Source organism: Staurois parvus, unplaced genomic scaffold (genome assembly GCF_062004578.1).
Source record: "Staurois parvus isolate SC_StPar_1 unplaced genomic scaffold, SC_StPar_1.0 ptg000123l, whole genome shotgun sequence".
In the NCBI taxonomy this organism is placed as follows: domain Eukaryota; kingdom Metazoa; phylum Chordata; class Amphibia; order Anura; family Ranidae; genus Staurois; species Staurois parvus.
The window spans coordinates 790816-817713 of NW_028317919.1; the positions used below are offsets into that span (position 1 = coordinate 790816).

The 26898-nt window shown below is 42.1% G+C and overlaps 1 protein-coding gene and 1 long non-coding RNA gene across 2 annotated transcripts in view; one reads left to right on the plus strand and one right to left on the minus strand.

The window, feature by feature from the left end:
• The window catches only part of FHL1 (four and a half LIM domains 1), a 126907-nt gene that overhangs the window by 30389 nt on the left and 69620 nt on the right, over window positions 1-26898 (plus strand). The gene's annotated exons all lie outside the window — the stretch shown is intronic.
• Window positions 2703-15994, minus strand: LOC149467106 (uncharacterized). The gene is made up of 2 exons (XR_016312016.1): window positions 15893-15994; window positions 2703-8276 (listed from the first exon to the last, which is right to left on the minus strand). It is a non-coding gene; the product is annotated as an uncharacterized LOC149467106 (long non-coding RNA).

Sequence of the window (26898 nt, forward strand, 5' to 3'; positions counted from 1 at the left end):
TTTTACACCTTTTGTGTATATAATACAGTGAATATTTCATGGGCATGAGGGATACAAATACCTTCAGACATGACGCATCAGTTAATGGTTCATTGAAATACAGAAACATTCCTTGTAAGCAGAGCAGGAAAAAGCCTCTTGTTTCTTTCTCAATTTTGACCAAATTAGGTCTTGTATGTTTGTTTGGAGTAATGTTTAGTCAAGGTTAACCACTTGTAAAATATTCTGACTTGGTGAAACAGACACAGGAGCAGAAAAAAAAACTGCTGAAAGTCGACAATTTTTTTGGCAGCGAGTTTTGTGGCAGGAAAAAGGCACCTCATGTTCCATTTAGATTACTCTGGCTTGGGAAGGAATTTTAACCAGATGGCTGCACAGGCCCAGCAGTCCTTTGGTGTTCTCTGCTGTTTAGACAAAATGCATGTTTTCATTTGCTCACGCCCTATCCGAAAGATCTGCGTGATATCGCGAGCTGGAGCCTAGCCATTGATGTGATGTAATGTTTACTTCCAAATGTTAAATTCCTAACCAGCATCAGCAGTACAACAATGTTTTGAGAAATCCATGTCCCATTTACGGCTCAGGTTCAAAAATAGTTTATTGTATCCAGTGGTATCTCTGATTTATCAAAGTTAAATCCAAGTGACTTTTTTTTTAAGCAGTTAATCTTTAAAAGAAAGGAATGTCAAGCAGACATAATGGCTTTTGTTGCCTGTAATGTTTTCTTAGCTCCATGAAGTCAGCTTTTGGTTCTAACAATGATGCCCCACCCTTGGTATGACTGTTCAGAGCCTGCAACATATTTATTGGCCTTCTGAAATCTGCATGATCTGATTTATATACTATAGCATAGTTATATATGTTGAAAATCAACACCTGTTGATTGTGTTCCTTATTTTATTAGTATGGTTTTAGTATTTTTGTTTTATAAATGCACATATAATTTAGGGTGTTTTAGTGATACAGTTTAGCAGAGCATGCTGGTCTTTCTAATCACAAATCCAAGAAGTAACTCACTTTTTCCCTGCTATGATTCAATAAAGTGGAGCTTCCCTTTTTATCATTGCAGAGATTTCGGTCCTGCCCCCATTGCTCATCACCTGGGCAAATGAGGTGCATTGTGCTCCCTGTGTCTCCTGGGACATGCATGTGATATATTCCAGGAGGCATAGCCTTTCATTCATAAATGTATGGGGGTTCATGCCTAGTGGTATGTAGTTGGAAAGCCCACTGCCTGAACCCGTAAGAGACTGTAGCTTTCCAATGATGTCACACAAGTACATGGGTGGTGTGGGACCCAAGTGATGGCAGCAGAAAATAGGATCTCAAAAGGGTAACGCTGGATCCATTTGGTGGGTGAATATCTGAATTGTGCAGAACCTGCAACCTGGTAAGCAGGGATTAAAAAGGGGGGAAGATTAAGTTCCTCTTTAAACTGTGGGTGTATTCTGAAAACTGATCACATTGCAGTCTTTTGTGACCATAGGAATCTGTGTTCACAAATGTTTTCAGGACATTTGTAGTGGACGCTAGACAGAAGGGTTGAAAATGTATGTAAACAACTCATTTTCACCGCTATTTAAACATCCTTATGCCCCATACACACAATCAGAAAATCGGATGACAAAAATCACTTTCAGAGGAATCTTACAATAATCTGATTGTTAGTACACAGCTTTCAGCCTCTGATCATGAAAGTTCATGCGATAACATCCAAAGAAACCAGCACAAAATGTTTTCTTGTATGATAACTGCACAAACTATTTTCGCTAATCCGTACAGTATTCATCCCAAAAAAATTGAGAGACCAAGACCACACATGCTCAGAATCGAATACATTACAATACAATCAGGGCCGGTGCTTCCACTAGGTGGCCCCCTAGGATGCACTGCCACTTAGGGGCACCTGGGTGCAGCACAGGCCAGTACTCTGTGTGGGACGCCACCATATTCTGATTGATCCTCCAGCTGAGAGGAGGAGCGGCAGAGGGGAGGAAGAAAGGACAGAGGAAGATACCCGGTGTCTGGGGCCGGCTGGCAGCTGCTGATCACTGTGGAGTTCCAGCACTTCTCTTCCCATTCAATGGCAAAGACGGAGTTGCACCTGCAGAGGAAGGTAATGTCTGACTCTGATGTCTCGTGTCTGTGTAAGTGTGACCTGGCCGGCCATCTATCACATGTGTCAGTGAGCGATGACATCATCATGATCCCACAGCCTGCTCTTCTAGTGCCTGCTGGGCTTGCTGATCTGTGTCAGTGTTGGTGGTGATGCGTTTTGTCGCATATGCCACTGTGTGGGATCGCTCAGTTCAGGTGTTCTCTCTGTATGGGCTGGGCTGCCTGCCATCACAGCATTTTATCCTTCCCCATTGCCTGGGGAATTCCAGAATGGGATCTGTCAGAGTTTGGATCCATCATCCTCCATTCACTGCAACTGTCACCCTGCTACTGCCAGCCACAGGTACAGTCCGTCTGTGACACTGATTTTGTCTTTAATATTGGTGCTGGTGGCATCTTATGGCACCTGTTTTTGCAAATTTAAAAGAAATTTAGCAGTTTCTTGTTTTTGTTGATTTTAATATTTTCTGCTTTTTTTTTTTTTTTTGGGAGCAAGTAGCTGGTCTTGCCAAGGGCTCAAAATAGTCTAGCACCAGCCCTGAATACAATACAATAACTTACATAATTTCTGAAGTTGTATTCGGTTGCACGAGAATGTTCATAACTTTATTATCCTCCTTTCTTTTCATTTTGAGACTAGCATACAACAAACCACGAATGAGAAGTTGTCCGAATATCCGATTGTGTATACTAGTCATACATTAGATGTATTTGTTAGGTTTGAGCTTGTTGCAGTACACACAAGTCCACCGCAAGGTTTACTTACAGCCACCTATGGCACTATGATGGATAATTTTCAACCCTGCAACCCAGTAAAGAACATATTTATCAATAAGTGAAATTGTAAACTTAATCTATTTGCTCTAAAATGTCCATTTGCTCCTAAATGTCTAATTTGTTTGCTTCTCACACTTTATCAAGATGTGTACAAAAGTAAATCTAGATTCTCTTTCCTCATCTTAATTATCACTTAAAGAACAATTCCAGTTTATGAAATTAAAAATTAGCTATGCATGCAGGGATTTAAATAAAGGATATTCCAGAATATATTTTCAAATAAAAACTTGTTTCTAGCTAGAAAAATGGCACTCAAGTGAATGCAAACGTCCACACCTTCCATATCCCAATGGCTACATTCTGTCAACAAGATCATTCTTTATGAAAAGGTCATATGTGAAAAAGGGGATGCCCTCATATGTACCATAAAATCTGGGTTATCTGTCTCAATTCCAATCGCACTAATGGCGTTCATCATTTGTATTACCAAGAACAGTGCACTCCTGTGGTGGGATGGATAGTGGATGAATAACCTACCTAGATTTGCATACGAATGTAAGAATTTTGGGACAGCCATTTGTTTTTTGTTTTATTAATGGTTATGTGTATTGGGCAAAATAAGCAATGTCTTTTGCCATTATGAGATAGCTGTCAATCTGTTTTGATTGCTAACTGTAGCTGTCTTTTGTATCCATTGTGCAATAAACAGGGTTTAAAAATAAAAAAGCACCTGCCACAATACTCATCCTGTTGCAGGCAATGTTGCCCACAGACTCATCACTTTGCAATCCAGCTCTGCTCCTCTCAGGCTGATTTTGCAATCCAGCTCTGCTTCTCTTTCAGGTTGACTGACACCCAACCAAATTGGGTTTTAATATAGAAATAGAATGTATAACAGAATTTTCAATTGCCGAGTGGCTGTAAAATCACTGTCCTCCCAACTGGATTCCTGGGAAATGCAGAGCAGGTGAAATCTCGCAAGAAGATGCTGCAGTCAATTGCAATACTGTCTTCTGACAAGATTTCAGCTAGCTGGAAGGGATGTGACATCATGCTTGCCTAGGTGCCGCAGGTAGAAGATTCTAGGCATAAACTTAAAGGGGAACTTAACTGAGCAACACAAATTGAAAAGACTATTTTAATTCACTTTTAATATTCAAAACAAACTTGCTTATCCAACTATATCTCCATGCTTTATTTTGTTGAGAAATCACTTTGATAAACACCCTCTAGCAGTTCTAGCTGTGGCCATCTTGTGTAAAGGCAGATGATTTATGTAGAATTTACATCCTGGAATCCATCTGTCTGTAGCTCATGCATGCAGGCAGGAGGAAGTGATTAGGTGAGAAAACCCCCTCCTCCTCTCCTCAAGATGAAAGAAAAGAAAAATTCCATGAAGATTCCTGGAATGTTTGTATGACAATTTTGGCCTAGGCCAGAAACCAGAAAGAAAATGAAGAAATGTTAAAAAAAAGTTTAAATAATTCCTTCCCGTCTTTTACAAACGCTAGCGGCATAAGGATTAAAAATAGTTAATGTTGATTGAGAGAGTTTTTAGTTCTGCTTTAGTTTAGTTTTATTTCTTAAGGTACTTTTTTGGAACTACTAGCATTAGGTGATTTTTAATGTGGAGGGGGCCCTGATAATTTAAAAGAGAAGTAGGACGAACCAAAAAAACAAAAAAATTATACTTGCATAGGTGGAAGCAGCATCGTTCCAATACTGCATCTGTCCCTTGCTGGCTTTGCAGTGAGAACTGATTGATCAAACACTGCTGATCACTTCGTTCTCACCCTTTGCTCTGAGCAGAGATCTGTGACTGTCAGTCACCGACTCTCTGCTCCTGTGAGCACTGGGCTGTGGAAGGTGCGAGAGGGGCTGCATCAAGCTCCCAGTGGATTGCTAAGAGGCTGAGCCAGGTGCTGGTCCAGACTTCTTTGTGAATCTGGACCATATAGGCAGGAACTTTTCAGAGCCTAGACCAGCTCAGTGACTTCTGCTGACAGTATTCTTTAGCCTGTTGGCTAAAACTGGGTCACAGGGGTAAAGAACTACCTGCACTCCGTGACATACAGGAGAAGTACAGCCAAAAAAAGAAGAAGCTTTGTCTATACTTCTTCTTTAAGCAGACCTTGCATTTTACTGCAAGGTTTGCTTAAAGTGATTATGAATCCAACCACCTTCTGGATTAGCCTCTCACCTCATCACTTCGACCCTTGCGGATCAAAGAGCAGTAATGGATCCCTCTCACAGATCCTCCAGGCACCAAAGCACTCCAAAAACGCTTTTCAGGATTTAATATTCCCACTCAAGCTCTTCTCCAGGTATAGGTGAAATATCAATCTCTCAGAACAAAACAGAGGAATCCTCCCATAGTGTAGTATATTTATTATACCATAGGAACATAAAATCTTTGGTAAAATTGAACTTACGTAGCAGCCAGTCCACATTAGACCAACACTATTGGAAACACTGTTTACAGTTTTGTTCACCTTCAACATTCCAATATTGGACTTTGAGTTTGCGTTTATTATTTAGTCAACATTTCACTTCACATTTTGCACGTGTGATGTAATTATATGTATATGTATTTCTCATGCACATGCGTATAGATTTAAGTTTGTGTTTTTCATCATTTTGGGTGTTTTTATTTGATAATTTTGATATCAGTAAGCACGTATATATTTTTATTATTATTGTCACTTTTTTATTATTATTGTCACTATTTTGATTTGAGATATTGGATTCCACATTCACTTAAATTAGTTTGAATGTAGCGCAGCATTCTATATGGTTTATATTCACTTGATCACTGGTATATGATTTAATGCTAGCAGCTGTTTGGGGTTCATACATAAATTTATTTTGTTTAATTGTTTAAACACACATTTGGAGCGCAGGAGGGTCACACCACTATTGCTTAAAGTGATACTGATGGGAGCAGGGAGTTTAATGCTGGGCTCTGTTCATAATATTCCTTCCAGTATCCTTATTATCCTCAGATGTAATCCGCATTCCTTTTTATAATTTACCTCAAAATTCACACATTTTCAAAATGAAATGCCATTTTCACAAAATCGGGCAAAGCAAAAAAAAAAAAAAAATACTTCCATCCTTTGTGATATCCATTTTTATCCATGTAATTTTTCACAGAACGCATGCCTTTGTATTCATCTTCCTCCATGTGCCCAGCAGAGGGTGATGGTGAGCCATTAAACTGCAATGGAACTGCTCATTCATGGCTCTTGTTTGAAATTAGTGCTGGAAATAGAAATACCCCCCTGTGGTACACAAGGGCCGACACCATGGAGTCTGTCTCATTTGGCTTTGTCAATTTGGGCACCTAAAATATCTAGCTGTGGCACGGTAGCATTAATATTGGGAATGGCTTCTGGATCATATACAGCATGTTCCTGAATCACACTTTGACACAAATATTAGTGTCACAAATGGGCAGTTTATTTCAGTATGACAGTTTTGTGTATAAAAATTACACCTCTTCTACTGAATAATGAATACTTGTAATATACAGTGGGAAGGAAGATGTAGAGTAAATAGAGTGTGATATATTTGTGTAATATAGATACATACTATATGCTGTTTAAGAAACAATTGTAACACTTTTGCACCAACAAATTCAGAAGCAATGTATTTCCTAAAATAAAGTGATTGCGTGTTTTAAGTCCATTGCAAAACACACAAACCCAAATTATATCATGTTTACAACTTCCTTTTGAATGTAATCTAAAGCTCCCTCTGTTAGGAGTCTGCTTCCTTCCTGGATACAACTATTCACAATAGTATATTTTTTGGTTCCTACAATGATTGTGTTGTATGTCTTTGAAAGAAAGGGAAACCCTAACTATATTGGCTAGAAGTGAGGGAAATTTTTGCCTTTTTTTAAAGTGGAACTTTATTCTCTCAATCAGTATTGACTATTTGTAATCCTTATGCTGCTAGCATTCATACATAGATAGGAAAGCATATCATATGCTGGGGGGGTGGTTTCAAAGCAATTTTTCTGCCAAATAAAGCATGAAGATATGCTAGTGTAGTAATTCAGTTCTTCACCCCTTTACAGATAGACCCATCAAAGACATGACTAGTCTGGTATTGAAGCAGTTTTGGGTGACCTTGATAGTGGTAGGAAACATCAAAAGCTCTGTAGGATAAAAACATATTAGATCTAGAGTCTGACAAGTTTGGTTCCCAAGGGGTTGAATGAACACCTTGATGTCCAGCAGTGATGTAAGTCTCAGCTGTTCTCTAATCCTTTTTGCTATAGGCAGGGCAGTGTTGCTGGCTGGCGCTGGATAGATGGCGTATACACATTGTTTTTCCCGTGGGGTTTTGAAGCTGGTCTATAGACTTTGTGGCCAGCTGGCCCTGTACTAGCTTAGGTTTAGCACATCACCATTTTATTTAGGTATGAGCTATGGGAGCTGTACAGTAAAGGGTGTGTGTATGCTATGCTTGTGTGTATTATGCGCATACATCTACCAACTTTCAGTGCGATTTATGTAGTGCTACTTGGATGCAACTTTTGATAAGGTTTGTATATCCCATAGGGCCACTGGAATTGGACCAACGTAGTACAGGAAGGAACCGTATGCAAAATTGCTCTGTGCTTAGTCACAATGATGTGAACGGATACCATTGAAGTTCATGTTGTCATGCTGAAAGATGCAGGTCATCTTCATGTTCAGCTTTCTAGCAGAAGCCTGAAGGTTTTGTGCCAATATTGACTGGTATTTGGAACTGTTCATAATTCTTTCTACCTTGACTAAGGCCCCAGTTCCAGCTGAAGAAAAACAGCCCCAAAGCATGATGCTGCCACCATTATGCTTCACTGTGGGTATGGTGTTCTTTTGGTGATGTGCAGTGTTGTCTTTGCGTCAAACGTCTTTTGGAATTGCCAAAAATTTCAACCTTGGTTTCATCAGACCAGAACACACTTTCCCACATGCTTTTGGGAGACTTCAGATGTATGTTTGCAAAATTTAGTCAGGCTTGGATGTTTTTCTTCGTAAGGAAAGGCTTCCATCTTGCCACTCTACCCCATAGCCCAAACATATGAAGAATATGAGAGATTGTTGTCACATGTACCACACAGCCAGTACTTGTTAATTTTACTTTAGGCCTCTTGGCAGCCTCCCAGAAAAGTTTTCTTCTCGTCTTTTCATCAATTGTGGAGGGACGTCCAGTTCTTGGTAATGTCACTGTTGCGCCATATTTTCTCCACTTTCTGATGACTGTCTTCACTGTGTTTCATGGTATGTCTGCTACCTTGGAAATTCTTTTGTTCCCTTCTCCTGACTGATACCTTTTAACAATGAGATCCCACTGATGCTTTGGAAGCTCTCTGTGCACCATGGCTTTTGCTGTAGGATGCAAAGAAAATTGTCAGGAAATACCTACTAGAACAGCTGAACTTTTATTTGGGGTTAAACAGAGGCACTTTTAAATGATGGTAGTTGTGTTCTGACTCCCATTTTAACATGATCTTGAATGTTATTGCCTAATTTTGAACACAGTTATGAGAGGGTGTGCATACTTATGCAACCACATATATTTAAATGTTTTTATGGTTTACCCCCCCCCCCAAAAAAAAAAAAAAAAAAGATTTCAGTTACTTTTTCAATTGAGTTGTTCAGTTTTTATAGGTCACATTAAATGTGGCAAAACTTCTGAAATTATTTATCTTTGTCACATTTTTTTTACATCACAGAAACCTGACATTTGAACAGGGGTGTGTAGACTTTTTATATCCACTGTATATAAGAACATATAGTGCAGCAGACATCCAGCTCTAAGGAAGAGGGGACACCCTTGAAACATTTCAACATCTGTGGGCCTTTGTGTTGCCATTATAGCCCACTTGGGAGCACAAATAGCGGTTCTGGTCATATCTCTCCTGATACATGTGATGACCTTTTTATATTGTTTTGTTTGTTAGTATAACCATCCACTTTTATCTTTTTGAATAAATGGTGTCTTGGGTAACGCAGTAGGCGGGCGCGCCCTTTTTTTTTTTTTTATCTTCCTGTTGATTAGTGCTTGTGGGTCACCCCTGTCTGAGGAGGGCAGCAAGGCTTAGTGGGTGCCTGAAGACTGGTATTACTTACATGGATTCAAGATACCTCAAGTAGAGAGTATCTTTCTCCATCACTTCTCCAACACTTACTCTAAGTGCAGAAGAGTGTTTGTACTTCTGAGCTAAAAAGTACCTTCCTTGTAGTGCAACATGTCAAACCCCAAACACACAGGGAGTAGTCGTGCTGTATGGGATCTCTATGGCGTATGATTCACTAACCGTTCAGGAGACTGCATTGCTTCTTCCCAAGGGCCTAAAAATGGGATGCTGTCCTTTGCTTGAGTCCCTACATTCCTCCTTCTCTGTTAGTTGTGCCCCCCCTACGTTTCAACCTGGGAGGATTTCACAGCAATTATCCATGATCTTGTGGGTCGAAGTGCAAATTTGATTGCTGACTCTGACTGCAGAGGCTTTAATGCATTCCCCTACATAATCCATTTTCTGACCTGCCTGCATCCATAGCAGCCTTTATGCCTTGGCTACAGAGGCTCAGTCTGTCAGTCTCAAAAAATCCTTGCCTGAAGATATACATGAGGAGTTGCAGGCAGCTGTTATAACTCCAAGGCTTAGAGCAGCGGTTCTCAACCTGGGGGTCGCGACCCCTTTGGGGGTCGAACGACACTTTCCCAGGGGTCGCCTAAGACCATCGGAAAACACATATTTCTGATGGCCTTAGGAACCGAGACACCGCTGCTCTATCCGTCTCCAGGTGTGGGCGGGATGACATGCCGCCCCTGTCATCTGGACACACCCTCGAGATCCTCACCGGTGATTGGCCGCCAGAACTGTAGCTCAGGAGAGGCACACAGGCGGCCAATCACCGGCGAGGAGGTGGAGCTTGGAGAGGAGGAGCCGAGCGGCACCGCGAAGATCGAGCGGGTGAAGAGGAGGAGAGCGGCCGGAGAAGGAAGACATCTGACAGGTAAGTGTCTGTACCATGGGAGAGGGAGGGAGCGAGCCCAGGCTGGAGCAGGGGTCAGCAAGGTAAGTATCATTGGTGTCAGTGGGAGGAATAGTGCCCCATCATTGGATTCACTACTACCAATGATGGGGCACTATTCCTCCCCCCACTGACACCAACGATGAGGCACGATTCCTCCCCCCACTGACACCAACGATGAGGCACGATTCCTCCCCCCACTGACACCAACGATGGGGCACTATTCCTCCCCCCACTGACACCAACGATGGGGCACTATTCCTCCCCCCACTGACACCAACGATGGGGCACTATTCCTCCCCCCACTGACACCAACGATGGGGCACTATTCCTCCCCCCACTGACACCAACGATGGGGCACTATTCCTCCCCCCACTGACACCAACGATGGGGCACTATTCCTCCCCCCACTGACACCAACGATGGGGCACTATTCCTCCCCCCACTGACACCAACGATGGGGCACTATTCCTCCCCCCACTGACACCAACGATGGGGCACTATTCCTCCCCCCACTGACACCAACGATGGGGCACTATTCCTCCCCCCACTGACACCAACGATGGGGCACTATTCCTCCCCCCACTGACACCAACGATGGGGCACTATTCCTCCCCCCACTGACACCAACGATGGGGCACTATTCCTCCCCCCACTGACACCAACGATGGGGCACTATTCCTCCCCCCACTGACACCAACGATGGGGCACTATTCCTCCCCCCACTGACACCAACGATGGGGCACTATTCCTCCCCCCACTGACACCAACGATGGGGCACTATTCCTCCCCCCACTGACACCAACGATGGGGCACTATTCCTCCCCCCACTGACACCAACGATGGGGCACTATTCCTCCCCCCACTGACACCAACGATGGGGCACTATTCCTCCCCCCACTGACACCAACGATGGGGCACTATTCCTCCCCCCACTGACACCAACGATGGGGCACTATTCCTCCCACTGACACCAATGACGTGGCACTAGTCCTCCCACTGCAAAATTACAGTTATGAAGTAGCAACGAAAATAATATTATGGTTGGGGGTCACCACAACATGAGGAACTGTATTAAGGGGTCGCGGCATTAGAAAGGTTGAGAACCACTGGCTTAGAGAGACCATTTTGGCTGTTATTGATGTGGTGCCTGCCAGTTAAATATGGGAATGCAGTCAGAAGCTTCTACTAGTGTCCCTACCTCTCTAGGATCCCTTTGAGGCCCTTAGGCTACTAAAAACTACCAACTCCTAAATGGCAGTGAGGTTTAAACTGTTTTACAGTCCAATACCTATTTGAATAGTCATTTATTGAGAAGCTGTTGATTGGTTGTGTCCCATCTTAATATAAAGTACTGACAATTTCTGTAGAGTATGCACCAGTATATAATAATCTCAGATAAATGCTTGGAGATTCTTTAAAAAAAAAAAAAAAACCTTGTTTTTTGTGGCAGGTACCCAGCCATGATCTTGATGCTAGTCTGTCAAACATTCAGTGAGTGGACCGAAAGTATGAGGAGGGATCCAGATTCACTACACGCTGATTCCGTGTTTATGAAGTATTTGGAGCTTATGCTGCTAGCCTTGTAATTTTGGTTAATAGACTTATTTCTTGTATGAGTCTTCAGTAAATATGCAGAGAACTCCTTGGTTGAAATGTTGGGTTGCAAAGCAAGTACCCTTCAGCATGATGGGACACCTCCAACTTTCTGTAGTGTGGGGATGACTGGACAAACAGTATTTCATATACTTGGGTAGAGAAGGTGGTTTCAAAAGCTACAAACCAAATTCTGCTCTCAGCCTCATCCCAGGTTGTATTTCAACTTCCTACAGATCAGCAAACCACCATGCAGTCCTTGCAGGCCTTGTGGATCAAGTAGTTATTGCCCCAGTTCCTGTGGCAGAAAGGTTACAGGAATTTTTATTCCAACCTTTCTACAGTTCCCAAACCAAAAGGGAGAGTTCGCTCCATCTTGGATCTCAAACTCTAAATGTCTTCATTCAGCCCAGAAATTGTGCATGAAATCCACCAGGTTGGTCATTCTATCATCATTATGACCTCCTCCCTCGGTGGTCATAGAGGAAGCTTACTTGCATGTCCCCATTATTCCAGCACATCAGCAATTCCTTAGTTTTGCTCTGGGTCCCCAGCACTTCCAGGTTGTGGCCCTGCCGTCTGGTCTGTCTTCAATAATAAATAACAAAAAATGTGCTGTGCTTCACTCAGTAGTGCTAAATTTAAATAATAACATCCATGTACTTCTATTAATAATAAGTCAGATCTGACTTTGTGTGAATCATGTGAACCTGGCGATAGCATTTCTGACCAGGCTTGTAGCAGAGGCTGAACTAAGTGCTTGGGATCCCAGCTAAGGGCCCAGCCACTAAGGAGATCTGCTTGTGTATTCATTCACCTGACAACAGCTACAGCCACTGGCCTCTGAACCTGATTCCAGATAATGACAACCAGCATCCTAAAGTACACAGGAGAGCCTGAAACACAAATGATGCAGCGCTACTACCATAAAAATTCTTCACACATAAATGGATAAGTGAAACAGTGCACTGTTTCACTTATCCATTTATGTGTGAAGAGGTTTTATGGTAGTAGCACTGCATCATTTGTGTTTCATTTTATAATTTTTGTCTATGGGTATATGACTGTATGTAGCAGCTTTACCTTTGTTGGTAGGTATTCGTTTTTAGGTAGGAGCGCAGGAGTTTGTCACATTGATACACAGGAGAGCCTACTGATCAAGTGAAGGGGGATCCCAAACAGCCGGATACCATCCCATCCACAATTTTGGCCCATTCAAAGGGACACAAACATTATATGACCTCACTTAACGGTTGGTTATATTTCTGAGGTGAGAGCACAACCGGTCGGGGAGCACACAATATTTAAGTTATTTTCACACAGGAGATCAATTAAGAAGCAGTGGATATTAATTTCATTGTAAGGGAACATGCATTTCTGAAGAAGTATCTATTGACTTTTTATGACATGTATATGGACATTGCTTTTGGTTACATTGGTTGATCTATTTATTTAATATATTATTTTTGGCACTTATTATTAATAGAAGTACATGGATGTATTTATTATTTGAATTTGGCACTGTTGAGTGAAGCGCAGCACATTTTCTGTTTAGTATTGGTTTGACACACTAATATGAGTATGTGTTAGGTGCATGCAATTCACAATTAGCACTCTGGACTATTCCTCACTCATATAGCAGCTCACAAGTCTTCACTTTTATATGATCTGTCTTCAGTAACTAGTGTATTCACCAAGGTACTGGCCCATGTGATCACTTTGTCATGTTCTTAGGAAATAGTTGGCACAAGTCCTGGTTAGCAATGTCACATCGACAGTTCAAACCCTCAAAATGTTAGCCTGAATCCTGAACTTTCAGAATCCAATATTGGTGCTGACTTGTTTTTTTGGAATATCCAAGTCTTATTCTAGACACAGCTGTGGTTTGAGTTTTTATTTCCTCAGGAGAATCTTCATACCTTCTCTGCTCTCAAATTTGGAGATCTCCTGTCCCAGAGTCCCCCAACTCAGGTTTTTGCAGAAGTGTCATGGGGCTGATGGAAGCCTCCTTCAAGGCAGTCCCATTTGCCCAGTTCCACTTCCTACTACTCAATTCAGTATCATTGTGGGACAAATGGGCTCGGTTTCTGGAAAAACCGATTCACCTTACACCGAGATCCAGGTTGTCTCTGGCAAGGTGGTTTAAGCATATTGCTTTGGAGTTTTAGAAACCTTCCTTCCTATATCTTGAAGGATCCTCACAATGAATGCTATCCTGACAGGCTAGGAAGGCGCTATAGATGCCTCATTGGTGCAGGATACTTTGATGCCAGAGGAATCCCATCTCCTAATCGACATTCTGGTGCTTTGAACAATTTGTCACTGGAGTGTTGGGAATCTTGACTGGAGGGTCATCAGATCAGGATCCAGTTGTAGAACGCAATGGCAGGATTCTATTCTGGGCAGAACTTAATGTTCCAGCCTTGTTCACTGTTTAAATCCCAAAGTTAGATTACTAGAAACAAGTGGCAGAAAGACTTTCTCAGCCAACAGAGCCTGGATCCAAGGAATTGGCCCTACACCCAGAGGTTTTTTGGGACCTGTGTCACAGGTGGAGATGCTGGATGTTAACCTCCTGGCCTCCAGGTTCAAACAGTAACTGGATAGGTTTACAAACAAAGTGGTGTAGTGCTATCCCAGAGATTTCTATGACATCATCCACATATATAAATTGTAATCAACAGTGCAACCCAGCAATGGTTAAAACAAGTGAAAATATAGTACCACACATATATGTAGTGACTGAAAAAAAGAAAAAGAAAAGAGACATGGACTGACCAGGAAAAAATGGTCCGTATTGTATAGCGTGCAATAAAAAAAGTGAATATAAAGACTACTTTTGAAACATATAGTGTAAGTGTGCTCCCAGATGTCTGAAATGGACATCCAAATGGTGCCTAAAAGGACTAGTGCAAAATAATATTGTGAACAAATAAGGAAAAGTACTGACCGAGGGAAAATCAGCAATAGATTAAAACGCAATAAACTGTGAATGATCTCAAGCCGTCCTAAAAGCAGAAGGCTAAAAAGTGATAATGGTGAGCTCCCAGATGCCCAAATGATGGCATCAAATAAGTGACCCAAATAACTAAATGCACACATTAGAGTGCAGTGCCGTCACCAGCTAGATTGGCCCCTCACCTCCACACATAGACCCCAGAGGGAAAATGCGCTAGAAGAATACACTGAAAAAATGTGCCTCGAAGATGCCTGTGGTCTTTTACCGGGTCTCCGCAATGATGGCGGTATCTCCCCGTTCACCAGTAAAATAATGTGTCACACTCCTGTCATTAGGTCTCCCTTTAAGGTGCTCCGCTGTATGCAGCCATCATAAATGCTCTTATCAGTCAGGACTGGCACAAAGCCTAGTGAAGGCACATGAACAATATGAAGGCTCTCGCATGTTTCCTGCCTCTCCTCATCCAGGAAGGATGGCCGACCAGGAAGCCCAGATCGCCCCAAGCCGTGCTCCCTCTGGCTCAGCTCTCTCCTATCCCACACCGGATATCAAATCTAAATAGCTAGGAGCGACCTGGATAGGTTTGCTTACAGATACAGAAATCCTACGGCAAAATAAGTGGATACACTGGTGGCTCCATGGGATCAAATTTATCCCCCGCCACTTTGAGGGGCATATACCAGACTTGGGATGTACAGCTGGCCATACATGTCTTGAATTTCTGTTGAGGCAGGAAAGTTGAATGGAAAGTTATCAGCCAAACCGATCCAATAACTATTCTGGTATTTGAGCAGTAACTGCATCCTATGAGATGCAATTACTACCCAGGTATTAAGGAAGCAGGGAGATGCTTGAATACAATTCTAAAAAAAAAAAAAAAAACCTGATTGGTTTTTATGCAGAGCTGCACCAGATTTTGCACACTCCGTGTTTAGTTAATCCACCCCCCCTCCCCCACATGCATTTCACAGATATGGTCAACATCTTCAGGATGGAACACTGACATTTTCTGTAAAAATAATACAGAAAGAAACATTTTAAGTCAAGCAGTTCTGAAAACTCTCCATGTAACAATGTACCACAAAGGATAACAATACATATTAGTTACATGTGTTGCAACCAGAACCACCTTAAAAACTTCTCCCTGGGTGACCACAGGAGCAATAAAAGGTAATGCCAACCGTGGAAACCACCAGTAGGTAAATTTTTAACTCTCATCACCCATAAAATAAGTATATTATCACAACATTATGTTATCACAATATGGCATCACCTTTTGTTGCCCCTCTATCTGCCCAGGGAGTGTTGTCTAAAGTGGTTCAAAAGGCTCAAGGTTTTTTACCTATTATGTATTCTATGCATGAAGGTAAAAAAAAATCTGTATGCAGCGGCCCCCCCCAATCCTTACCTGAGCCCCCTCCTGATCCAGTGATGTTCTCGATAGCCTCTGCTGTCTAGGGACTCTTCCTCCTCAATGGCTGAGCAGCAGCGAGAGCTCCTGCTGCTGTCAATCATAGCCAGTGAGCCAATAAGGAGAGGGGGGGTGGCTCTGTGTCTTAAGGACACATAGAGCAGCTGCGCAGGGACAAACACCTAGCGGTGCCCCCAGGGTGAGCAGATTTCCCAGGGGGCAATGCTCGAGGGGGAGGAGCCACGAGTACAGGAGGGGACCTGAAAAGAGAATCTGGCTGCTTTGTGCAAAACCACTGCACAGAGTAGGTAAGAATAGACATGTTGTTTTGTTTTTGTTTTTTTTTTTAAAAGTGAAGCTTTAGTGTCACTTTATGGTTTTTCTGGTTGTAGCATATGAACAGACATCAGGAGGCATTTGCAATCTCTAGAGACACCAGCCATCAGAGGATCCTGTAAAAGTGCCTGGACCAAGATTTGCCTTCACTGGGGCACTCCAGATTTAGACCCATTTGCATCCAGGCTCAATTGGAAGGTTCCTATATTTGTGGCCAGATCAAAGGATCCTTAGACTTCCCACAGATGCTAGTGGCCCCGTGGGACAGATACGCTCTCTTCAATGCTTTCCATCTTCTGAAACTCCTTCTACAGTTTCTGAGGAGGTTAGAACAGGAGGGTGTTTTGGTACTCCAGGTAGATCTGGAGTGACCACGCAGTGCTTGGTTTGCAGACCTTGCCCCGAATCCTTCTACTTCGTCCAGACCTTCTATTCCCAGGGTCAGATATTCTATCCTGCTTTACAGACACTGACTTTAACTTCTTGCCGACCGCGCATAGCCGAATGACGGCTTCACCGCGGCCGGCCAGTTCTGAGTGGACGTCATATGACCCGGCGATCTCCGTGATCGCTGTGTCCTACGGACACAGCTGATCACGTGATGTGGTGAAAGGCCGATCCCACCGGCCTTTTACCACGTGATCAGCGGTGTCCAATGACACGCTGATCACAGGGAAATGCAAGTGCCGGTTCTCGGCCGGTTCTCGGCTGCACTTTCCTCACGCTGTCAGATCGTGAGGAAAGTACTGCCGAGAACCGGCAGTTGTCAGAACGGGGATCGGCACCGATCATCAGGGCACTGATGATCAGTGCCCTGATGATCGGTGCCCAGCAGTGACACCCGCAAGTTCCACCCAGCAGTGCGCCCACTAGCCCCGCCCACCCGTTCCCAGCAGTGCCCCCACCTGTGCCCAGCAGTGCCCCCACCTGTGCCCAGCAGTGCCCCCACCTGTGCCACTCTGCAGTGCCACCTACCTGTGCCCAGAAGTGCCACCTACATGTGCCCAGCAGTGCCACCCACCTGTGCCCACCTACCAGTGCCACCCACCTGTGCCCACCAGTGCCACCCACCTGTGCCCACCCACCAGTGCTGCCCACCAGTGCCACCCACCAGTGCAGCCCAGCAGTGCTGCCAGTCAGTGCCACCAGTCAGTGCCCAGGGGTTGTGCCAGTCAGTGCCCAGAAGTGATGCCAGTCAGTGCCGTCTATCAGTACCCATCATCAGTGTCACCTATCAGTGCCGCCTATCAGTGCCGCCTATCCGTGACCCCTAATTAGTGCTGTCTATCAGTGCCGCCTATCCGTGCCACCTCATTAGTACTGCCTATCAGTGCCCTTTAGTGCTGCCTATCAGTGCCCATCAGTGCCGCCTATCAGTGCCCATCAGTGCCGCCTCATCAACGCAAATCAGTGAAGGAGAAAAAATACCTGTTTGAAAAATTTTATAAAAGAAACAAACTTTTTTTTTTTTTCAAATTTTTTGCACTTTTTTTAATTTATAGCGCAAAAAGTAAAGCGCCCAGTGGCGATTAAATACCACCAACAGAAAGCTCTATTTGTGAGAAAAAAAATGATCAAAATTTCATATGGGTACAATGTTGCATGACCGCGCAATTGTCAATCAAAGTGCGGCAGCGCTGAAAGCTGAAAATTGGCCTGGTAAGGAAGGGGGTATAAGTGCCTGGTAGGCAAGTGGTTAATGAAATGAGTTTTGAAACCCAGTTGTTGAAGGCCAAAGGTCTCTCAGCTGTAATTTTCACCATGCTTTCAGCCCAGAAGTCTACCTCCTTGATTAATTTACTACCGTATCTGGAAAGCCTACTTTGCCTGGTGCAAATCACTGGATTTTCATCCTTTGCAGATTTTCTTTAGCTTGTATTCTAGCTTTCCTCCAACGTGATAGGACAGACAGGGCAGAAAATTGACACTTATGTGCTATTGCAACACCCATTAGCCTCTCTTTCCTTGGTCCATACCTTCATTCAAAGGGTTACTTGAATTTTCTCCCCTTATAGACCCCGAATGATGCAGTGGGATCTGAATTTGGTTCTTTCTACCCTACAGAAATCCTCTGAGTCCATTCAGGAAGTTCCCTTATTAACGTTTTCTCAGCTTTTTTTTTTTAACCTTTACCTCAGCTTGCTGGGTGTTGGTACTACCTGCTCTTTCTTGTAAACATACTGGTTCTCCCTTCACAGTTATCCCTTTTTGTTGAAGGGTGTGTTAGCATTTAATTTAAATGAGTATATTCTTCTGCCTTCATTATTTCCCAGTCCGGCTCATCCTAAAGAAGTGGCTCTTTATAAGTCGGATTGGTTCAAGCTATTTGAGTGTGCTTAACTTTTATCACCTCTGGCTGGAAGACACTCTGTTTCTTATTCCGGATGGCTTTAGGAAAGGACAGGCAGCCTCGCCATCTACTATATCTTAATGCATTTGTCAGACTGTGGTTCAAGCCTAATCTCTTTTTGGGCACTCGAACAGGTAGATGAACATGTCTTGGTCCTTTTAATCACTCTGCCTTCATTTCTCAGTTATGCAAAGCAACTCCCTGATTATCTGTTCATACCTTTTTACCCAAGCTCCATAAAGTTGATGTTACCGCTTCTGCCAATGCTAGTTTTGGTCTGAAGGTTTTAGAGGTGGCAATTTGTTTCTTTTGGGTGTGATTCCCACCTGTTAGTAGTTCTGACCCATGTGCATCTCTGGCATTGTTTTGGGATATCCTAATGGTTGGATCTCTCACTGTGTTCTTCAGTGAATGAAAGAGAGAAAATTAGATGTTTTTACTCGTCAAATCTTTCTCTGGGTTAATTGAAGGACACGGCACCCTCCCTGTTTAACTAATTCTTTTTTGGTGTTAAGCCTAATACTGCTGGCTACTAACTATGTGTTGCAGATGGGTGAGATTTGGCTACCAGCAGTGGCTGTCCCTGGGTTGTGTTCTAATCTTTTGTGCTTTGCTAGTGTCCTAATTCTGCAGGTGTTGTAGCAACTCGGTCTTGATCTACCAGTGTCATTCAATGAACTCAGAAAAAATATTTTTTTAAATTAAAGTCTTTTAATTTGGAAATTATACACAGTACTTTTAGCACACAAAATGTGATACAATTAGGGTTTTATGTATACTTTAAAGATCATGAAACTAAAAGTAGATTGGCTAGCCTTATCCGGTCTATGCAGATAAATGGGAAACACCCAGTAGAAATGACAGCTATCTTTCAGAGCTCCAGGATATGTTTGGGTACTGTAGCTCTGACCTTGATGAAGTATAGACGTTCCAATGTTAAATTTGGACAGTGAACAGGGAGATCATGTTCCCTACAAAGATTTCTATTGTCATACCTACAGCCTTCCCAGTAGCAATGGTTGGCTTGCTATCCTGTACACCAGAAAGTTGAAGCATTGGGTTGTGGTACTAAAGAAGCAAGTTGAGATTTCCTTGGCCTAAAAGAAAAACAAATCACTCAAGGAAATTTCCAATTTCTGACTAGGACTGACATGAAAACTAAATCTCAAATATTTGGCTATGCAGTGTGACGGCAGGATTCGCTGGTGAGGATTCTGATGCTGGAAAAGATCAAAGGCAAGAAGGGAACAGCAGAGGCAGGGGTGAATTAACCACATGTCCATAGCAATCAATATGAGCCTACAAGAACTCATATGATCAACTGCTGACAGACAGACCTGGTGCAAAACTGCTTGAGGTCATCAAGAGTTGAAGAAAACATTGCACAGGTGTCAAGTGCCCCTATATTTTTTTTTGGGGGGGGGGGGGGGCAGTCCTGCAATTTTTGTTTGCTGCTATGTCTCATTGGATAGTAACCTAGGAGAACTACAAACATATGTATTTATTTGTGGTTCATCTGCACTTCAAAGCATATATATGTTAACACACTCAGATGTCAGATACTGCATGACCGGCTTGGGACTGCCATAGTTCTTCTCTTCTAGTCTCAGCATTTGACTATTTAACAGCTTGTTTTTGTTTTGTTTTTAAACAACTGCCAACAGTCACAGATTTATCTCCTGCGCTAAAAGCAATGTTTTTATTCCCATATTCTAAACTAAACTGCTTTTGGAATTTTTGCCTATTTTTTGGCAAATCTAGGTTTCTTTTTTTTTCAGAAACTATAATCCAAAGACATTTTTTTAAGGGCCCATATGCTTGGTTTGAGTTCTTTGCCCAGTTTAGATTTGGACACAACTGAACCAACCTGAATGTCAGGATGCTGGAGAGGTGTGTACAAAAATAATTTATCATTCTCTTTGTAAATGTAACTTTGGTTGTAGCACAGCCTACAGCAAGAATGAAAAAGAATTGCAATGAGTTTCCCCAAAGTAAATACTAGACCCACTGAGTCTGGTATGGATTTTAAGGGAGTATCTCATGCACAACAAACAAAAAAAAATGCCTGAAATCAGCTAAGGATTGGATATGGGTTTACCTGCAACTTAATCTCAGCATTCAGCCTGGCTGGCCAGGAAAAAGGGAGGGACAAGCATGTGCCACTCCCATGAACTATGTTGATGAGAAGGTCCTCATCCCCACAAACCTGGCTGGTGGTTGTGAGGCTCTGGGGGGATGTGCCGGAATATGGAAGTCCACTTTAATGAAAAGGGGGTTCCCAGATACCGTCGGCTTGGTGAATAAGTATGGGATACATAGTACTCATATATAATCCCACAAAATGCTTTAACCTGGAAATAAAGACCCCCAAACATTCTGACAAGTTATTTATAAGAAAAAAAAAAACAAATCTCAGAAAAATATCCCTTGTATGTTCGTTGTAAATCACGATGCCCACCACCTACTGGCTGGCCAAAAAAAAAAAAAAAAGACAACGGGAAAGTGGTAACATCATGGACCGAATATGGCGATTTGACATTTAAACCATGTCAATGTCCAGTGGCCGTATTTGGGCAGTAGTGCCACTGCTATCCCCACCACTTTTCTTCAAAAAAGAAAGCGTGGAGATTACCAGTGATGTCAGTGATTCCTAGGGATGCCTTATGATGGCCATACACGTATAGATTTTTGTTTGAGAATTTTAATTCTAAGAATATTCGTTTTTATTTTGTAATCATTAGTGGGGTCAAATTGATATTAGTTTTCGACCACAGTGACAGGAAAATTCAAAGATGACGCAAGGAATACTTTTCTCAATCAAATGAATTTTCAGACAGTGTATGTGCCTATCGTTCAGAAATTACATTAACTCTAAAATCAAATGTTAAAAAGCAAAAGACAATTTTCAAATGACATTTGTCCATTCCTCAAACATGCAAAGCATTTATTTATACATATACTATTTACTTATATAGCGCTGTCAGTTTACACAGCACTTTACATATATATTGTACATTCATATCAGTCCCTAACCCTCAAGGAGCGTACAATCTAAGGTCCGTAATTTACATTCATACATACACATTCTAGGGCCAATTTAGATAGGGTCTAATTTACCTACCAGCATGTCTTTGGAGTGTGGGAGGAAACCCACGCAGGCACAGGGAGAACATGCAAACTCCAGGCAGGTGGTGCTATGGTTGGGATTTGAACCAGCGACCCTAGTACTGCCAGGTGGAAGCGCTAACCATTTAGCCACTGTGCTCTCCATTTTCATACGAATATTCTCGTCCGAAAATCTACATGTACATGGCCAGCTTTAGGAACCAGTGACTGCAGGATGTTGTCATATACATTGCATTCATAAAATCTTCAGACCCACTTCACTTTTTAAAGAACAATTTTTACGTTGTAGCCTGATACCACAGTTGCTTAAATTCATTTTTTTTTTTTTGCTCATTAATCTAAACTCAGCCCCCAATAATGACAAGGTGAAAACAGAATTTTAAAAATGCTTGCAAATGTATGAAAAATTAAAAACTGAAATATCACATTGGCTTAAGTATTCAGACCCTTTCCAATAACAGTTTAAATTTAGCTCCGGTTCCTCCTATTTCTCTTAAATGTTCCTGAGATGTTTCTCCTTGCAAATTGCTCTTTATGTGGCAACATTTTTTTTTTTTCTGATACAAAGTTTTCTTTAAAATTGTATGTAAACCTGACAGCTTTTAGATAATGTAGTATAAGTGGTCACTGCTGTATAAACCCAGGTATGGAAACCTTAAATGTCTTTTGTCATGAAATGCAATTTAAATCATCTGCAGTTATGCGGTTGAGCTAATCTAAATAAGTAATAACCAGTGATATTAATGAACAGCGATATTGATTATTCAAAGACACGCTGCCTGTGTTAGTTTAGTTTATGATTCAGGGGCAGGGTTGTACTTTAGCAAGTCATTCACTGGTATTAATGCAGCAGCAGAAATAAGTCATGATCTCACTCTGCCAACAATGCAGAGTTCTTTGCTTAATCCTACCAGATAATGAGAAGGTCAGCGTGATAACTGCAACCGTTGTAATATACAAGCTGAGAAGGTATATGTATACTGCTCATTTATCGATAGTTCTGCTATAAACTATGAATACCTCTCAGGATTTGGGCTTTCCCATGGGATTCGCATACATCAGTTTGGTGGGGAGTAGATGTGGTATGATTTTATATATATAGTATATTTTATTAGTATGGATTATGAATCATTCATAAAGTTTGGGAAGCAACAAGCTGTTGCCAATGACAACCAAACGCTGGCTGTTGCTTTGCTAGTATGTGTTTGTAAATCAAAGAGAGATTTTAGTTGAATTTTTTTTCCCCAGGCTTTAGAAATGCTTTTCCTAGATGTAACCTTTTTATCAGCTCTTTGGGGTTTATTTTCTGAAAGCATATCATGTTCACCCTAGGACAAGAAGGATTCTTGCATTTGAAATGTCTGCAAATAAAATTCCTACTCCTTTTTTAATTCCTGTTCATATGAATATTTTACTATGCTTAAAGTAGAACTAAAGGGGAACAGTTTTCTGTTTTGGATAGAATAAGGAAGGATTATAATCCTTTGTAGTTTTCCCATTAGGGAGATTTCCCATCACTTCCTATCCATAGCCAAAACAATAACTGAGGGGACATTTCTCCAAATTGAGAGAATCCCTGGTTGTTACTAGGGTCACCAAAACTAATGTCATCATTGAAATATTTCCCCTTTATTCTTCTGGGTACCCAAAATTTTGCTTTTTTATTTATATTTTTACTTTTGGTGAAAATTGGTACATAAGAACAAATAGAGAGCGTGAATCTCCCTAGCAGTGGAACAAACAGTAGTAAAAACCTGATGGGTGTTCTGATCCCTCTTCAAAATAATAAAAAAAAAAATCCTCAATTTTGAGTCCTCAGTTTTGTACTAGTGTCTGAAGGCGATTGGCCGTTTCTCCCTCATGGAAAACTCACCCTTGGCTTAACTAGTTTTATTATTTTTCTTTATTATTTTCTTTCTTTTATCTTCCAATCCATCAGTCAAGCACTCAACTGCCTTCTACTGTCAGCATAGAAGCAGTGTATCCAGATCTGTGCAACCTCGGTATAAACTTGGGAGACTTACATGGACCCCATGCTGTGAGGACAGCCTGTATTGTTGCTTCAGGCACTGGATCCTGCTTGGGTGCTCACCTTGTAATTGGTGCATTGCATTAAGTTAGCTGCAGGGTGCTATAAAGGGATAGGGCCATAGTCCATCACTTTGAAACCCAGTCCCTGAAAACCCAGTCGTGTGTATGCCCACAGTGATGACTTATTTACAATCCCGCATTGTGGACAGATAATAGTCACCCTGTATCTCTGACCATTTACTGTATAATAAAAAAAAAGGCTGTTTGGAATGTTATATGTATAAAATTCTGTGCTCAGGTGCAAAAATAAACAAATTAAATAAAGTAAACAAGTGATTAATAATATAGAACTATGCAATCTCCTACACAAACAAATCTAATGTGAACAAAAAAGTCCACCATGAAAAGTGTAAATCCAAAGTCGCCCTCACAAAAATGAGAAAAGGAATCTTACAAATTGATGTGAGATGAAAATGAGCAAACTAGACGCTTCCACCAATCCACCACCGTACATAAGATTGGACCCTTACCAAATGGTGCGACCACCGGTTAAGGTATGTTCAAAAAGGCTTCAAATCAATCTACGCTTGGGGTATGTATATCCTGAATAGCATGGCTCCTCCCGACATAGCATCTCAAAAGTATCGATGGAGATAGAAACACCAGGGACTATCATAATGTAGTAGGTTTATAAAACTTGAAATTTATTAAAAGCAAAAGCTACTCACAAAAATGATAAATAGCCAGACAGTATTTGAACACTATGCAATGTATTTCCTCCTCCGCTCTTGTTGTGCACAACTCCACTTCTGGGTCTCGATCAGCGCAACAATATTACATCCTGTGGCTTTATACCTTTTTGAAATGCTTTTCATTTGCAGGGAAAGAAGGGAATAAAGGGTGAACAATATGAATCTGTATTTCAGGATTGTTAGACAGGAAATAAAACTGTTGCCTTCAGCTCTAATTGTTTGTGTAGATGCGCTAAAACATGTCCTGGAACAAACTTCCAGATTGGCTCTAATCTCCATCCCCATACGCAGAATTGTATGGTTTAAAGCTTGGACAGCTTAAGCCTTCAAAAAGTGCCTCACGCGTATGCCTTTCCAAGGAGGACATCTTTTCAGTGAGGCACTGACCAATTTATTAAAGAGGTCACAGTTGGGAAGGTTTTACTTCCACAGTGGAAGATTCTAAAACCACTTCCTTCAGGAGCCCCTTGCTCTTCAGAACGCAGAGTACTTGTCTGCTATACCCAGGTTTCGACTTCAAAAGCTAACCGCTTTTGCTTTTTAGCACAAGATTTGGCCCACCAAGTCTATCAAGCCTTCCCCAAAGCTGGTTTCACAATGATGGGGCATTCTCAGTCCTAAGTATGAGGGGCGTCTTACAATTTGCCTCTCTGAGGCTTCAATCGATTTGCTTCTAAAAGGTTCAAAATAGATTTCAAAACTCTACCACCTCACCGTTTTCTTCTTTCAAATCAACCAAACACTGCCCAAGGACTGTCAGATTTGCTAAATGCCCTGAAATACTTCCTGTTGCAGGACGTTGTTGTGCCAGCACCACCACAAGACAGGTTCATAAGTTTCTGCTCAAATTTGTTCACAGTACCAAAGCCAAACTGAGTTATTTGTCCTGTTCTGGATTTAAAATTCCTTCAAATTCCAATATTTTGCATGGAATCTGCAAGGTCAGTAATTGCCTCTCGAGTCAAGAGCATCTGTGAACATCCAGGATGCCCATTTATATTTTCCCACCTCATCAGCACTCTGTGTGTTAAATTGGAAGTGGTTGTCTACCAATGCGTCACACTACCCTTTGTCCTATTCTCTGCCCCCAGAATATTCACAAAGGTTTTTGTACCTCTGCTTGCCCTCCTCAGAATTCAAAGCATCCAAGTCGCAAGCTATCTAGACAACCTTCTGAAGGACTCCTCTCTTTTGCAGTTATGCGAAAATGTCCATGAGAACCGTCAGATGCTCCAGGCTTTCGGCTGGGTGATCAGGTTTCTGCTCTAACCATTCTCTTTCAAAGGCCCCTGGCATCACTCTCCCTTGTAAAAGCCTTTTCTTCAATGTGTATCTCATTTTAAGCCTCCTTTACTGCACCCTATTCTTTCTTAGGTTCAAAGAGTAGTTTCTGCAGTGTAGAGAGAACCAAATTGAGATCCCATCAGTGATATTTACCTAAAACAGGGGTACTGAATTAAAACTCATGGAGGTCCAACCAGTAAAATTTTCTTCATACAGAGGTCTGAACTGCTTTTTTTTTTTTTTTGTAATATCAGCTCTCTCCTGCTGCGTATCACAATCCCTATACTTCAGTGTCCTCAGTCTCTCCCCCCCCCCCTCCCCCCATATGTCACAGTCCCCAACTTCACATCAGTTTCACCTTCACAGTAGTGTTCTCAGGCCCCCTGCACATCAACCCCACCCACCCCTTTACAGTACACCCCCATTATTTTCAGCAGTCAACAACCCCCCCTTCAAATTGTGATATATGCCTGTAACGATTCCTCCCTCATTTCCATTCCTTCTCCTAACACATTCATATAAATACACATTTTAGTTGTTCTTTACATTTTTCATTATAACCCACTGTATATCCATCTGGTCCGGGGCTCCTTCCTGCTGCTGTACTCTTCAATGCTATACTAATTTCCTGATGTGAGATTGGTTTTTCTATGGCTATTAATATTTCTTCTTCTAGTCTTGGTAGGCCTGTCTCCTTTATATATATATCTGTATTTTTTTCCCTTTTCTTTCTCCCTCTGGTTCTTTAACCTCCCTAGCGGTTTTCCCAAGTCTAGCTCAGGTTTAAATCTAGCTGTCAAAAGCGGTAACCTCGAGCTAGACTCGGGCTCACCGCAAACCAAGTACCTGGTCACGATCCGTGTCCTGGGTTCTGAGCCGCATGCAGCCATCCCCTCCGTTCCTCCACAGTCTCCTTCCCTGTTTCCCTGGTATCTGACGCTGATCAGTGTGATCAGCTTGAGTCTGCTGTGCTGTGCCGTTGGGCGGGGCTTGCGGGAGTTATAAAAATAGATCAGTGTCAAAATAAAGTGTTACTCTAGTGCATACTTTGTAACTTTACCTCAGATATTTCCATAGTGCAGTTTTTCAGTTTCTGTGACTAAAAACGGTTTTGCGCTCATGGT